The sequence below is a fragment of the Sebastes fasciatus genome, chromosome 10 (assembly GCF_043250625.1).
Source record: "Sebastes fasciatus isolate fSebFas1 chromosome 10, fSebFas1.pri, whole genome shotgun sequence".
Lineage (NCBI taxonomy): Eukaryota > Metazoa > Chordata > Actinopteri > Perciformes > Sebastidae > Sebastes > Sebastes fasciatus.
In genome coordinates, this window is record NC_133804.1 from 6,104,099 (window position 1) to 6,118,566 (window position 14,468).

Below are 14,468 nucleotides of genomic sequence, written 5' to 3' on the forward strand. Positions count from 1 at the left end.
AGGAGAGCTTTAAGAAAGGTGTTAAGAGCATTTATCTGTTCTTAGAAGGCTGTGATGTGATAAAATAATTACACTCTGTTCTTCCTTCCTCAGACAGCTATCTAAAGTTTACATCTCAAGCTTAATTTGTCTAGACGTTGTCTTAAGGAAGCTGGACTCAAGGCACAATTAGTAATATTAGACCACATAAATTAGGGTAATAGGTGGTCGCGGAACCTGTTGTTTTTTATTTCAGCGTCCATGTTAACAGGTTAGAGCAGCCTACACAGCATCACGCGCGGTTTTACAGCAACAACAGATAGTGAAAGTGATCTTTTGACAGTATATTGACATCATAACAGCAACATTACTACACTTTCAATGTCTATCTGTAGAATATGTCACGGACATGAAAAAAAGTCAAGATTTATTTTCAAATCGACACTTCCCGCGTTCATTTCAAAATAAAAGCCCTCAAGCGTTTTTTTCCCCCCCTGTGGACAGAATTCCTTCATTTGTTAACATTTTTTTAATTCTGAAATATGTAGAGGACGGTGTTGTAGAACATGCAGTGACTTTCAGAGTTCCATGTATGAATATAGTACGGGGTTTTAACTGTGGATTATTACTATTATTTACAAACGAGCACACATTTCTTAACCTTTTCTGAAATAAGTGAATAATGTACCTTGTCATGAGTTTGTGAGCAGATATAGTGCTGGTCACTTATTACATTCTTGAAGCAACAAATACTCTTTCTCACTTTGCTTCCTCTCTGTTTCTTCCTGTCAGACTTTTGCAGAGAAGCTGTTAGGGAGATTCTCGATAGCGGTGCCGGTGGTAGTTGCCTTGTCCTGCTATGGCTCCATGAACGGCTCGCTCTTCTCCATATCAAGGTACATTCACACATACTCACACGCCAACAGGCTTCGGGAGCAATTTGGGTTTCAGTATCTTGCCCAAGGACACGTCGACATGCGGACTGTTTAAGTTTGCAACAAAGGATGGGAGAGGCCGGACAAGTATGGGATTTGGAAGACATACTAGGAACAAATGGAAATATAGTAAACTCAGAGAGGGGTAATAGATTTCTTAAGAAACACCTCTACATACTCCCATACAGTAGGTGGCAGTATGCACCTAAAAGTTGGAATTGCAATCTCCCAAAAAACACAAAGAACAAGCAGAAGAAGAAGAGGAAGAAGACGAAACATGACAAACTTACAAGGAACGAAGAAACTTGGCTGGTATTCACCTTATGTTCCAGTGTAACCCGGGTGTCAGCGGAGCACTTCCGATTGTGTTTTACAATCACAGGAAGTTTAAGAGCATGGATGTATAATAATAACTTTTATTACACGGCTCTGTCGAATACTTGATTCTGACTGGTCAATCACGGCGTTTTACGATCTGTTATTTCTTTCTAGCAGACCGTTGCTATGTATAACAGACCGTTGCTAACAGACGGTCTGATCATAGACTCTGGAGGACAACGTCCGATCATGTCAATGTGCAGAAAAGAGTCTGGTAAATTAAACAATGATAGCTGTGGCAAAAAATAGATGTTGGGTTTCCGTTACTCCATCAGAAAACACCATGGAGTATTTTTCTTAAATTAATTTTAATATATTTGGAGAGCACGGAGCTTTAGATTCGTGGCTAATGGCAGAAGAGTCCCCAGTGAAGAAAAGAAAGAGGGAAGAAGAAAACAGCGTGGAAGAAGCGAGAGGGGTTAAAAGACACAAAGAGCTGGGCGACAGAGAAATCAACACAATTGAAGAAGACAGATGTGAAGTAAACACTAAACGGAATACGGTATGGGATATTGCAGTGTTTAAAGACTGGTTAATCGGAGAGACCTTGTCAACAGATATTTTATGCATCTTGTCCGACAAGAAGGACACGTACAGATGAGTGAGGACAGAAATGTCAACATTAATATTTTTGGAGTCCCTGCGTCACCCTGTCGGGGTTCATTTTGCAATAACGACCGACTCGCTGTACATTATCCCTTACATAATACATCCATGAGTAAGAGTTTGTTAGATGTGAGTCTGTTAATGATGGGCAGGGCAGCATAAGGAACTTGCAACCCTGAGAGTATAGGTTTCATGCTCTACCGACTGAGCTAGCCGAGATTTTCTGTTTAGGCTTTCCAAAACTAGGGTTTCTCAAGATGGGTGGCGTTATGTTAAGGATGGCTCCACTGCGTCATCGAGCAATGATTTCAGCCCCGCCTAAAAGAATCCTGAACACAAAACTGGCAAAAAACAGTTTAACGGTCTAACTCCACAATCCAGTACTACAATGTTCACAGTCTTTGCACATGTTTTCAGTAATTATTTTCCAACATTTATAATGTGTTTAGAGACAAATCTCAGAATTTCCTTTACACAGCCTTTAACAAATAGGCCTGCTTCACATAAAGCCCTGCACTAAGCCACTATTTGAGACTTTGCAGTGTGTACAGTGATTCGAGCAAGTCAAACAAGTAGGTTTTGCACTAGTTCACTGCCTCTGTCTGGAGTTTGTACCCTCAATGTGCAGGTTCCTCATAGTCTTTGTTAGTGTTTGAACCTATGCACGTGAGTTTCTCTGTTAAGACAGTAAATAATCACATCACGTCAGTGTGGAGTGAATGTGATCCAAGATTCAAATGAGCTAGTTTTAACTATACAATCAATTCAAATTTTTGCATGTGTATACAGTATATACAGTATGTGCTTGTGTGTTCACCAGAACGTTCTACGTGGCATCCCGTGAAGGACATCTCCCTGAGGTTTTGTCTATGATCCACGTCCGCAGACACACTCCACTGGCTGCTGTCCTCATACTGGTCAGTTTACTGCAATATGAACAATAATGACAACGATCAATAACTGTTCATTATTATACAAAACAGATAACACTAAATATCCCTAATACCCCTAACTGAAATAACAGCCATTGACAACAATAGCAATTAGCATTTAACAAAAAATCTATAATGACAGGATCAATTCTAATGTTGAAACAAATAACACTCACCATATCACGTTAGTTATCATCTACTGTTGACGTATCATGAAGCATAATATTGTTGCTATGGTTACCTGCATATATATAGCATGCTGACACATGGGTAAAGGGACTATATGTAAGTTTTTCCACGTATAAACGTTTTTCAATTGTTTTTCATTGCCAATGTGTGAACGGGCTGTAAACTAACCTAAAGAATGAGACCTTCCTTGAATCTCTGGGTTTCCTCCATCACCCTGTAGACTGCTTTTAATGTGAAGAATGTGGGCCGGGAAAATCAAACGGATCTGACGTCATGCACGCTCGCCAAGTGCTTTTATTTTCAGCTCCGCCACAGGGCTAACAGCGTGCAGCCATAGCCAATGTTCGGTTAGAAACAGAGTCCCATGGAGTAAGTTTGTGCGGAAATAAATGCTGCAGCTCCTCCAGACCAACAGAGGTTTCCCGTGTCTTGTTTCCCCGCTGCTGAGTGGAGTGACGGAGCTCCGAAGTGAGTAACGTTGTCGACTCCGGCCCAGGAGACCAAAACTCCGGTGTCTCTCCTGTGCCTTTTGACCATGGTTGAGAGGCTGAAGCAGGAAAAGTTAACACTAGGATCAGCATTGATTCATGGAGAGACCTTCATCTGGTCAGCTAACATTACTGCCAAGCATGTTAAATATATAGGGATATCGTGGTTTTAGCTGGCTAATGTTGCTAACGTCAGTCACGTTCGGTCTTGTGTGCGTCACAGCACTGTTTTGACCGATGCTCGCTTGCGTCTACGTAGTGCGAGTAACAGGATGCGTTGACTTAACGGCCACAGGTGTCACTGTTAACAAGCTATTTCTGATTCTTCCGCAGAGTCCTTTAAAACAATTGACTTATGTTTGACATAGTAATGGACACCTGCCAGCCAATCACAAACTGAGTTAAATATTTTAACCAATTCAGCTGTAGAATATCTTCTGTGGTTTTAATGTCTGAGAAAGTCTAGTGCATGATGAATTGTAGGATCCAGTATTTTTTAAGTTTGATTCATAATAGGGACTAAAAGTCATGAATTTTTTGATAAAAGTCCCCCAACTTGTGCAACACAAAATCCCCCTTACATTATATTGTTTGACAAAATTGTACACTAAACATACACATATATAAGGAAAGCTTACTTTCAGAAGTAACACTGTCCTAAGTTTAAAAAAAAAAAGTTTACCCCCGATGGTTATGCAAAGATATAAGTTCCATTATTTCTTTCTGAAGCTCACACTGATATGTTGTTCCATTATTTCTTCTTGAAATATTTTAGTCTATTTGTTAGATGCGTTCTGGAGATAGGATCCTAAGAATTTCACTACAAGTTGTATTGTGTAAAATTGTTTATGTGACAACTAAATTTTATTAGAGTTTTAAACATACTGTAGGCCTAGTGTTAGAGAGCGTTATGGTTTATGTCCTAAGTCTGTATAAGCCAATATACAAGTCACAAGACACTCAAATAAAGCAAACTTGAAACCTATTTGGTTCTTTGCTTGTCCCCACTAAAGACACTTTTAGTCCCTTAATCCTTTCCACTCAGAACTGAAACCATGTCTGAGGCTTCCACCTAAAACTCTCACTGAAAGGGATCTAAGTAGAATATCTGTGGAACATCATTAGACAACCATTTATAACCAGTGACAGGAAGAAATTTTTTTTTTATCAAAAACAGTTACTGAGTTATATAAAGAACCTTTATTCAGGCGGTCAATGTGGGACCCTTCAGGGCCAGATCCCCTTGATATGCTAGATGCTCTCATTGTGGAAGGTCAGGGTCAAATCCAGTTAGATACCCACATTAGCCAAGAGCTAAAATTAGCTTGCAAATATCACAAATATCTTTGAAAAAAAAATATAGCTGAAAAACGACACAAAAATATTTGTAAAAAAATCAATTTTTGTCCTCCACCAAAGTCCCAATGACTGAAAGGTCAGAACCAGCTACCGCATACTTTTTTGATTCGCATTTCAATTCAAGAAAGAACGTTATTTACGTGTTCCTGATGTTTGCCTTTCAACCAACATTTGTCAGAAAAGCTGGTTAATAGAAAGGGGTTTCCCTGAAGTCAGAAGTTTATAAGTTGGAACTAGGAATGTTAATAATTAACCGTTAACCAACATTAAGAATTATAACCGATTAATGCTATTGGTTAAAAGAAATATTAAAAATGAAATAAAAAGCTGAGCAAAACTCAGAGGAGTGGCTTGTCACTTAAAGGAGAATAGCCGGTCCACCTTAACAGCCCACCTTAAGAGAGTCTGAGCCAGAGTTGTTGCTAACGCCAATGCTAACCGCCTTCACTGTAATCAGCAGGCGGCTGGCAAGCAAGACACTGGAGCTTGGCTCGGGTCTTGAGGACTTGTAGCATTTATTCACCTGCAAATACTGTAAACTGTACACACACTGCACTGCTACATTCCCAGCTATAACGTTACTGATAACTTCATACTCACCGTCACACACATGGACTGTCGGACACTCGCTATCGTCATCGAGCACACCGTTGTCACACACACGCTCTGTCTCTCGGCTGGACACTAAAGTCCTGTGGTGCTCACAGAGTAGCCAGGCAGACAAACAGCTGACAACCTTGCAGCTAAACTAAATAATGTGGTGGAGACTAAAGTGGCTGCACGTTTCCTCGACAATGCACGCAGCTTCCTGGCCGCTAACTCTCCCGGACGGGTGAACTGGGGACTCACTTGTCTGCTGTGCTCAAACACTGCAGCTGGTGATTAATGATGGATTTAACCTGTTTGTGCATTGGCTTATCGTTGTGGAGTGTCTGTGCCCCGGTTGGGGGCCAGCCTATCTCGATGCAGGGGGACTTTCCGTCCTCTTGGTGGTAGCTGGACCCTGTACACGACCTCACCCAGTCTCTCCAGGACCCTGCAGGGCCCCCTCCCACATACTGTCCAGCTTAGGGCACCTGCCCTTCTTCCTCTGGGGGTTATTTAACCACACCGACTCTCCAGCTTCAAAATGGCGTCCCCTGGCACGCGCGTCGTAGTTCCTCTTCTGTCTCACTCCTGCGCTCAGTAGCTGACCTCTGGCAAACTCATGAGCAGACTCGAGGCGGTCCTGGAGCTTCCTGGCATAATCTGGTCCCGGAGGTTCAGCGGGGGTGTCAGGGGGCTTGCCTACCATCATCTCTGCTGGGGTCTGGATTTCTCTGCCTAACATGAGGAGGGCAGCGGAGCACGAAGTGGAGTCCTGGGCAGCAGAGCGGTACGCCATTAACACAAGGGGGACATGTGTATCCCAGTCACGTTTGTGTTTAGCCGTCACAATGGCCAGCTGCTCTGCCAGTGTGCGGTTAAATCTCTCCACAAGGCCGTCGCTCTGGGGGTGGAGGGGTGTGGTGCGGGTCTTGTTGGAGCCGAGTTTTTCACACATTGCTGCAAACACACGGGACACAAAGTTTCTACCTTGTCAGTGTGAATGACTTCAGGCACCCAGAACCTGCTGAACATTCCCCCTACCAACGCATCCACAATGGTCTCTGCCTCCTGGTCAGGCAGGCTGTATGCCTCGGGCCACTTGGTGAAATAGTCCATAGCAGTGAGAATGTAGCGGTTACCCTTGTCTGTGCGGGGAAAAACGGGCCGAGGACATCGATTCTCACCCGCTCCATGGGATTCCCTGCCGGAAACTGCTGGAGCTGAGCATGAGATCTCTCTGTGGGGCCCTTGCGTGCAGTGCAGCTGTCGCAGCGGCGGCAATAGTCTTCCACGTCTCGCCTATGTTGGCCCCAATAGAACCCCTGTCGGAGGCGGCGGAGGGTCTTGGCTACCCCGAAGTGATCAGATCCGGGCGCTCCGTGCACTGCTTGGAGCACCGTCTCCCTTAGGGCCTTTGGCACCACCACCTGCCGGCTTGAGCTAACAGTTCAAACTGTGCATGAAAAGCTTCTCTGTTAGCTTTGCCATCATACCTTGGGGTCTTGATTGTGGGTGGGAGGGCTCCTACATGCGGCTCTACATATCTGTTCATGACCGTACATTTGGCTGCCCCTGTTTTCCCGCGGTTGGTATTTCCCTCGCCGGAGCGGCTAGGTGAGCCTAAGCCAGCCTCCGCAGCCATCCTCACTGCCATCTCTCTCACCCGCTCTCTGTGTCCAGTCGCACTCCAAGCAGTGTCCGAGCCATAACCTCTCCGTTCGTTGGATCCCTCCTCCCGTTCAATCTTGATAAGTTCCCGCGGTAACATGTTACTTGCCAGCAGAGACCCTTGCAGCAGGAGTCAGAACGTTGTCAACAAGCTAGCGAGCAGTGCAGGAACCGCGGTGGCGAAATCCGTTCACTTCTGACACCAATTGTAGCGACCCCGGTCAATGAAGCTACGAGGCAGGAACTCATTTCGCTGGTATTTTATTCGTCAGCTTGAACACAGGTTACTATGGGCCGTAACCAACGCCAAAACAACAAAACTATCTCCTTTACAGCGTGCTATCTGCATTAGCAACTCACTTCGACATCTCCCGCTTCTCGTCTCTCACACAACCCACAAACTAACCGGAACAACAACAACCCTCCCTCCTAAAGCCTCGGCCAATCACAGGCTGTCACGATATCAATTTTTTTCAATATGATTATCATGCCAAAAAATATCACGATAACGATATTATCACAATCACTTAAAATACATCTTTAACTTAATTTGGTCCAACGTTTGTTTGTCTTCTTTCCAAAACAATGCATAACAGTGTATTTCATATGTCAGTGAGTGTGTCTTAACTGAATAAACAAATAGAATATAATGAATAGGCTGAGCTGACCTGCTCCTTTTTCTTTCCCTGATGATTTCTCCCGTTTCTTGGATGCTGCTGCCTGACCACAAGAAAAGTAGAAGCTGTCACTGTCTTGTTGAACAAACCTCAATTAAATTAGCCAACTTTACTTAGCACATAAATTAGCTAGCTAGCTAACATAGTCATTCACTATCATGGTTGAAGCCGTTCAGTGCCGGACAGCCGGGACCCGCCGGTGGCGACGGGTGGCTCGGCTGGTTGGAGCCGGGTGGTGTTGACCAGCCGGAGCCCGCCAGTGATAGCGAACGACACAGCCAGCTAAAGCCAAGCGATGCCAGCCGACCGGTTCACTATCTCTGGCGGGTCTCGGTTGGCTAGCATTGCTTGGCTTCAACTTAGCTACGTGAGCTAGCCAGCTCTTGTAGTCATTCACTAACCAAGATATGCTAACGTTATACTCATATAAACTATATAACTCAACTGATATGTTTATAGCTATGCTAGCATTACAACTTACTCCGCGGTGGCAAAATGTTCAGCATGATGATTGTGAAGGTGACTATGCAGCATGTTTTAAGTATTAGATCCTTTGGCTAATACTATAGCCCCACATTCCCTGCACACTGGAGCAGTATCAAGAAGGACTTTGTTTTTCTTGGCCAACCCAAAGAATTCCCACACTGCAGAGTTTACGGTTTTAGCAGGGCGATAAAGTATCTCCTCTTCATTCGTCGTCATTTTGAAAGAATCACGTAGACAAGACGGGCGCTTGCTTGTGGTCTGTTTACTTTCTCTGTCTGTTTGTGGCGCACGTGTATGACGTCATGTCTGCGACAAGCTTTTATTTACTGCGTGCGGGAGAACACAAAAGAGAAATAGCTAAACCAAGGGCTAAATTGAATTGAACACGATATATCGTGGCTGGATTATTTACACAATATTACTATTTTCATGTTTTTAATACCGCGATTACCGCAAAAACGGTATACCGCGACACCCCTACTATACATACTATGTATACGACATATACTGAGCTAAACTGTAACTCAGAGTAAAGTTCTGATCTGTTCTTAATTGTCTCTCTATGTGTTGGTATGATTAGCTGTCTCTGTTTACTTAACACATGAACAAATAAATAAAGAAAGAAAGAAAGAAATACACTTCTCACCCATGTAACTCCTGTAAGACTTTATCATCTGCCCAGCCACACTTATTTGTTAAAAATTGTTTTTGTTGTAAATTGTGGTGAAACTGACTAATTCATTTAATGATGTCTGATGTCTGTTGCAGTTTACGGGGCTAGGGTTAAGGTTCCGGGGAATTTCATCTAGGGCACCAAAAATGCTAGAGCCGGCCCTGGTCGCCTCACTGTTTTGACCGATGCTCGCTCGCATCTAAGTAGTGCGAGCACGATCAACAGGACGCCAACTGCCGTTGAATTAACGGCCACAGGTGTCACTATTAACAAGCAATTTCTGATTCATACGTAGAGCCCCTTTAATTTGCTTATTTAGTTTATGTGGTCATTGCTAATATCAGCTAACTTTAATGTAAAGGAAAATAAGGCTGAACTGGTGCTTCCCAACATAATGCCGCGGGCATTTAATATGGGAAGGAAGGTAACGTTAAAGGCCTTTCACAAAGGATGCGACAACGACACCACAGCTGCGTCGAGCAAAGTGTGGGTTGACCTGGTTGATCTTCGGGCGCAGCGCACTGTGATGTGCGCTGAAACCAGTGGTGAGCGCAGCGAAAAGTTGACATGGCATCGTGCAAGCCATTGGAAATAATGGGTTTCAGAGAGCAGTGGTGCCATCGTTGCAGTTGCGTTCTGTGTGAACTCTATGTAGTTTGCTAAAATTTAGAGTTTAGAGTTTAGAGGCCAACCAATATTACAAATTAAATAGTTTGATACTAAATATTTCTGAAGTGGTTTTCTGCTACGCATCCTTGGGGTAGCTCTGTTCTCTTTGCCATCTAATTGATGTAACATTATCTTACCTCTTAATATTAAACCTAGTTGAGATTGATGGACATCACTGGATGATTATGTACAGTATGTAGGCTACATACTGTATATAGATGTCTATATAGGCTACGATATAGACGGCAAATTGATGCTTTAAAAACTGTAAAATTAGGCCTATAATCTAGGCTACAATGGCAGCAGTGAATGTTTTGGTGTTATGAGGGTTATTGACAGTGTATCACTGAACAGTTTCTCGCAGGCGGCCTGCGGAGAGAAACTGTATAGCCTACTTGAGGTGTAACATTATTTCTATAAGTCTAACAAAACTATATTGACATGAAGGATAGCTTGCTATAACCAAAGCAACCATATAGCTATAACATTGTTGGGTTATTTAGTGATAACTGGCAAAATAAAGTTACTGCAGACGACACATCGCAGACGTCACAAATCTTCTCCTGTAGCTTCTCGGATGAGAGGGGCGACGACGAGAGTGTCACGCTTCTTTATTGGTCACGGTGTCAATTCACGGCAAGGTAGGCGACGCTCGACACGATTGTCTGCTCAGTTAGGTAATCTCTGGTATAAATAACGCCCCACATTGCTGCAAGCTAACAAACACACATACACATTTACACACACTAGCACTGATGCAGAGAAAATGCCAGGAGGTGGCGCAGTACCAAAGGCTAAGGCTCACTCACGCACACACACACACACACACACACACACACACACACACACACACACACACACACACACACACACACACACACACACACACACACACACAAGTGAATCCAGGCTGCAGGCCAGGAGAGGCAGAGACAGAAAGAGAGAGATAGGAGGCAGAAAAAAGAGCTGGATTGCATTCTGAGGAGGCATCAGAGGAAGCACACCGACCTGCATTCACAGTGAAAGTCGGCCAGTATACAGCCTGTGGTGTGACTGAGGTGTCTAACTGAGACACCACACACACCCAGCTGATACTCTGTTTATCAGAAAGCATCAAAGAGCAGAAAAAAACGGCATCGGATCACCAATTCAAAAAAGAATTTAAAGGATAATTCAGCTTTCATAGAACTTATTAGCAGCCTCAACAGCTTACTTTCACAATTGTGGCCATCATTCCATCTGTGATGTAACACTGTACTCAAATTGGAGGGATGTGTGAACACGGCAACATCACTTAAAATAACTGGTAAGTCTGGAAACAGGTTAGTCAAAAGTCTGATCTGACATGTCTGGTCAAGTTTTAGTTAGGTTTAACACTAGGACCACCATAGATCATGCCATTTAACGTTGTGTTCCAAAATTTCAATTATTCCTTCAATGTATAGGCCTGTGACATGTTTACTTCCTGCCCTTACTTTTACAAAATTCCTATTTTGCACATAGCTTTATATAATCTGGACTGTCCTGTGAGGTGTCCTGTAACTGCTGTATTTATGCCTAAATGACGTTATGTTGAGTGTTGATGGCATTGATCAATCCGAACTCCGTTCAGAAAACAAGCATTTTAAAAGTTGTTTGCTTGTTGTGTGAGGCGAAAATGTGCTTTGCGCTTGGTGTGAATGCCGATAACACAATACGAAGCAAAACATAACGTAACTTAAACGAACATAAACAATAGCACATGCACAACAACAGCACTATGTAATGATACATTGAACCGCTGACGCTGACGCTCCCCAGAAAACGTAAACACGGAACTGTTCCACCCGCCTTTTCATTTAGAAAGAGCAACGGCCAATGAGGACACTCCAACAGTCGGCCGACCAATCCTGTAACTTCATCACTCAGTCAGTCAGTCACTCAGTGACAGACTTTTGCGGTTCTAGGGCTGGCCCTCTGCGGTCCAGCCAAAAAAGTATCAATTACCATTTATAAATGATGGTCATTATAAAGTGTTTCTATTACACTTGTCTGACAGTTAGAGTTAATTTGCATATTAAAGGGGCACTCTCTCGGTTAACACACAAAGTTCAGTTTACTCGTGACAGGAAGTTCTTCTCAGTCTGTTGTGTAATGTCTTATGAGCTTTCCAAAGTTACAAAAAAAATAACCCTGATGATGTCAGAATCAGAATCAGCTTTATTTGCCAAGAACATACATAGAAGGGATTAGACTCTGGTTTTATGCAGCTCTCTAAATGTACTTACATAGAAATATGAAAAATATAACAGCTAGGGACAAGAACAACAAAGCTGGACAAATAAAGGCAAGGAATAGACGGCACTGTTATGTACATGAGTGGCGATAATGTAGCTGTATATATAAATATTATATATATATATTTTGACAGTGACAGATGATATGTACATATTAAAAAAGGAAAAATTATAATCTATAGCAGCAGCGGATATTTTGGTGTAACAGGGTAAGAAACTTGCGTGACAAACTGGAGGTGATGTGTTTTAAAAAGGTGGGAATTAGTATGCACATCCTGTACAATGAGTACTTTAATTTTTGTATATTTAAGGGCATTTTGCTGGTAATATTTCTATAAAGTTTAACTTTGATAAAACTTTAAATTCAGGACTGGTAATGGCACATTTTTATGTTGTAGTGTCGCTATTTAACTGAAGTAAAGGATCTGAATACACATTTACAATGATGATGTAGCACTTTTAGTGCATTATTACAAGCAATATATATCATATATACATATTATACAGTATCTAAACATTATATTATATTTATAGCTACTAAGGCCTCTCTTAGCTGGGGGCTCCAACCAGTTCCCTTCTTTGCCAAATGATAAAGCCCCCACCTGCAAAGTCAACCATGAAAGTAAGGTAACTTCATTTTACAGGTTCGCAAATTTCAAGGTGATTTAGGTGATAATTATCAAGTAACCTATATGAAATTTCTTTGGAATAACTGTCAAATTACCCCAATATTGACCTAAAAAATTACTTTATCATAAACATTATTTAATAATAATTATATTCCGCTATTTCCCAATAGCTATTAATTTATTTAATACATTTCCAGGAAAAGAATACAAAGTTAATTGATATGCTTTATTTCCATGTCTGCTGATAAGTTATTTACTCATTATTATCTATTTATTTGAAATTTCTTAAAAACACTCCCTGAATCATTACATTAGCTACCAGGTTACAGTTTCACATCCAAGATGGCGCTAACTACGGCCGCCTCGGCGAGTTGGTGCACTCTGTTTTTCTTGTTTTTTTGTGTTTCATTAGTTTTTGGTGAAAGTTCACGGATTGTCTTCCCTAGAGAAGACATCCTTAACCTCAGGGAATCCACCCCAGCAGATCTTTTCCCCAACTTTCTGGCACCTTCAGCAGATTTAATGCACTTTTTACTGGGAGCTGTGGCCCTCGGCCAAGCGGTGAAGCGCAGGAGAGGAAAGCGCTCCGGAGCGCTGGTTCGCTTCAGACAGAGAGGACTAAAAACTCTGCTGCCCGCGATATTCCTCTCCAACGTGCGCTCACTATGCAACAAAGTGGACGAGTTGCTGCTGATGGTCAGTACCAACAGAGACTTTCCCCTCTCTTCGGTCTTGTGTTTCACTGAGTCGTGGCTGTGTGGAACTATACCGGACTCTGCGCTGCAGCTGCCCGGCTTCCAGCTGTTCCGAGCCGACCGCGACCCGGAGGTATCTACGTTAACGACGGCTGGTGCAAGGACGTGACAATGCTTCAGCGGACATGTTCTCCGGATCTGGAATCCTTTATTATCAACTGTAAACCCTTTTATTCCCCCCGTGAATTCTCCTCCTTCATTCTGGTCGGTGTTTACATCCCGCCGCAGGCTCACGTGGAGCTCACGCAGCGGCAGCTTGCCGACCAGATACGGGAGGTGGAGAGAAAAAACCCGGACTCTCTAGTTAAGTCTTGGGGACTTTAACAAAGGGAACTTATCACAGGAGCTCCCAAAATACAAACAGTTTGTTAAATGTCCGACCAGAGAGGAGAACACGCTGGACAAATGCTACTGTAACATCAGAGACGCATATCACGCCGTTCCCCGCGCTGCGCTGGGAAACTCCGACCACGTCTTGGTCCACCTCATCCCCTCTTACAGGCAGAGGGTCAAACTGGCTAGACCGGTTGTGAGGAGCACCAAGAAGTGGAGCAGCGAAGCGGTGGAGGATCTGCGTGAGTGCCTGGACTGCACGGACTGGGAGATGTTTAGGACCGCCACTGACAGTCTGGACGAGTATGCAGAGGCTGTGACGTCGTATATCAGCTTCTGTGAGGACAGCTGTATACCGACGCGCACCAGGGTTCACTACAACAACGAGAAGCCCTGGTTCACAGCCAAACTCAAACAGCTTCGTTTGGTTAAGGAGGAGGCATTTAGGAGTGGTGACAGAGAGGGCTTTAAAGAGGCTAAATACGCGTTTGGCAAGGCGTTGAGGTAGGCCAAACGTCAGTATTCAGAGAAACTGGAAGAGCAATTCTCAGCCAATGATTCTGCCTCAGTCTGGAAAGGGCTGAAGCAGATCACAAACTATAAGCCCAAACCGCCCCACTCCACGAATGACCTCCGACTGGCAAATGAGCTGAATGAGTTCTACTGCAGATTCGACAGACGTAGTGCCAGCCCTGACTGCATCTCCTCACCCCCCCGCCATCAGCCATCAGCAGCTAACACCAGCACCCCCCAGCTTTCTCCACAAGCACCGAGCCTCTGCGAACCCCTCCCCCCCTTCACACCTCTTTCCATCCAGGAGGGGGAGGTCAACAGGCTCTTCAAAGGAC